Raw genomic sequence first — 2,187 nt, forward strand, 5'->3', positions numbered from 1 at the left:
CCGCTGAAGATTCCACATGGGAGGATGAGAATTTTATGCAGAAGTATCCAGAACTACTCAAGCGTTGAGGACAACACTTTTTTTGAAGGAGAGGGACATGTTGGGTCCCTATAATACTAGTGATTACCCCATTACTATTGTATTTATACCCCTTATTAATATTGTTGTGCCCCTATTGCCCCTGTATTGTTATTACTGTGCCCCATAGAATCCCTCTATTGTTATTTTTGTGGCTTTACATTATTATTGTTAGGTCGGCTGGGTTATATTGTGACTCCTTAGACTCCTATATATAGAAAGGAGGTTTTGTCATTTGAATCATCCAAGAATTGTTCATTTATGTAATGTAACGGAGGTTTCCCCCTCGAAGAGGCTAAATTCTAAGGCGTTGATCTATCTTTTCTATCTTTTCTTGAGCTAGTTTCATAACAGTTACTAGGTGTGAAGAAGGGTGGACTGCTAAACCTCAGATGGATACCTCACTACCAACGCACGACCATCACCATATTTGTGATTTGATAGCTACTATGTCTCATACAAGATGGATATCTCTAGTTGGAAGAGCTGATCCTGATCATAGCCGACCTAATCCATTGGATTACATACCTGCTACTTAAAGGGATAACCTCGCAAACATAGCAGGAACTAGTAATGAGGGAGGCTTCACTGAATCAGTGAAGGCGAAATACCATCTGGATAAAGGAAAGCGGGGGTATGTCATCGTAATCATCAGCGACTGCGCAGTTCGAGTCACCACTCAGCTCCTAGCCAGTAAACTCATAAGAAAATGTTGCATGGATGAGGTGCTAGCCCCTTTCATTTCCTTGGCAGGGCAGTGCACCGAAGGGGTTCAATTAAATTAGGCACAATTTCTATGCAACGAATTCTTCACCAATTGCCAAGAAGCACAGCACAAAGGTAATACATTTCATTATGCATGGTTGCTTTTATCAATCCTTTTCGTTACAGGCAAATTTTCGCAGGAGAGCCAGTTTCCGAGCCTAGAAGATAGCCTACCCAAAGCCGTGCGGTATATTTCGCTCTAGGCTACAAAAGACGCAATAAGGGTTTGTGTGATCCAAGCATTTTGGATCTCCATGGAAGGAAAGATACAGACATAGCTTGCTCGAAGACCACGCATGTCCCCCACAATCTACAATACTTTTTAGAGCATGGCTGAGATCAAAGCAGACATGCATCACTTGTATATCCACGCGTACAAGGATCTAGAGCAATCATGGGCCACACTTCTATTCCTTGCAATAGATGATGCTCTTTACGTGGTCTTGGTAGCATGGCCTCTGGAATGGCGCACCCCAGACAAGGTCGTTCTTCATAGGCTAGCAAAAAAATAGTAGAAGAAGGAATGCCAGCAGTGACTCACTCAACTGGCAGAAAAGACACGTTAGGAACAACAAGCCGCTTTGCAACAGGAGGCTACCACAAGCCCAACCACAGAAGGGAACCAGGAAAATCAGGGAATGGAATTGGAACAGGATCCGCAACAAGAAATGGAGACGTAGGACCACCTCAAGTAGTCGCACGCCAAGGAAGCACTAGCGACCTGAAAAAAGTCCAAAATAGTAAAGGCTCTATAAAAAAAATTCATGGATAGTAGCCAACCCACAAGTAATGTTACCACCAGCGCATTGCCCGAACTAATCACCACACAAAAAACTATGTTCGGGGAGATCAGAGTACAGTTGCAAGCATTACAAGAGCGACCCCCAGGCTGGGTCACTCGACAGCTAGCAGAAGATATAGCCACCACCGAGCAGATGGTCAGCACGCACATGCCACACACCCTACCATTTCTAGCAGGTGTTGTCTGAGTCACAGCTGCAGGTGAAGAAGGTAGTTGGGAATTAAATCTAGCTGCCATGTCTAGAGAGGTACTATACTTACTCCAAGAGGTAGTAACTCAAGATTTTTGAGCCAGGGAAGGTCGCGCTTTCCACACCTTGATAGAGAAGAAGGAAAAATTACGACAGGTCACTCTCCAGCATGATGACCTGGCCGTATGATACTGGGAAGTAGATCAAGCTATGATGGAGGCATGTAGCATGGTCCTAGAGCTAGCCATCACTGGGGACCTCCCGCTAGCCACCAAGATTTAGGACATGGCAGCTGGCTTTTGCAAAACCCGAGCGGAGGCTGTAAGAACCTAGGAGGAACTAATGTTACAAG

The sequence above is a fragment of the Pinus tabuliformis genome, chromosome 6 (genome assembly GCF_031772625.1).
Source record: "Pinus tabuliformis cultivar Carrire ecotype Pingquan chromosome 6, CPIR1, whole genome shotgun sequence".
In the NCBI taxonomy this organism is placed as follows: domain Eukaryota; kingdom Viridiplantae; phylum Streptophyta; class Pinopsida; order Pinales; family Pinaceae; genus Pinus; species Pinus tabuliformis.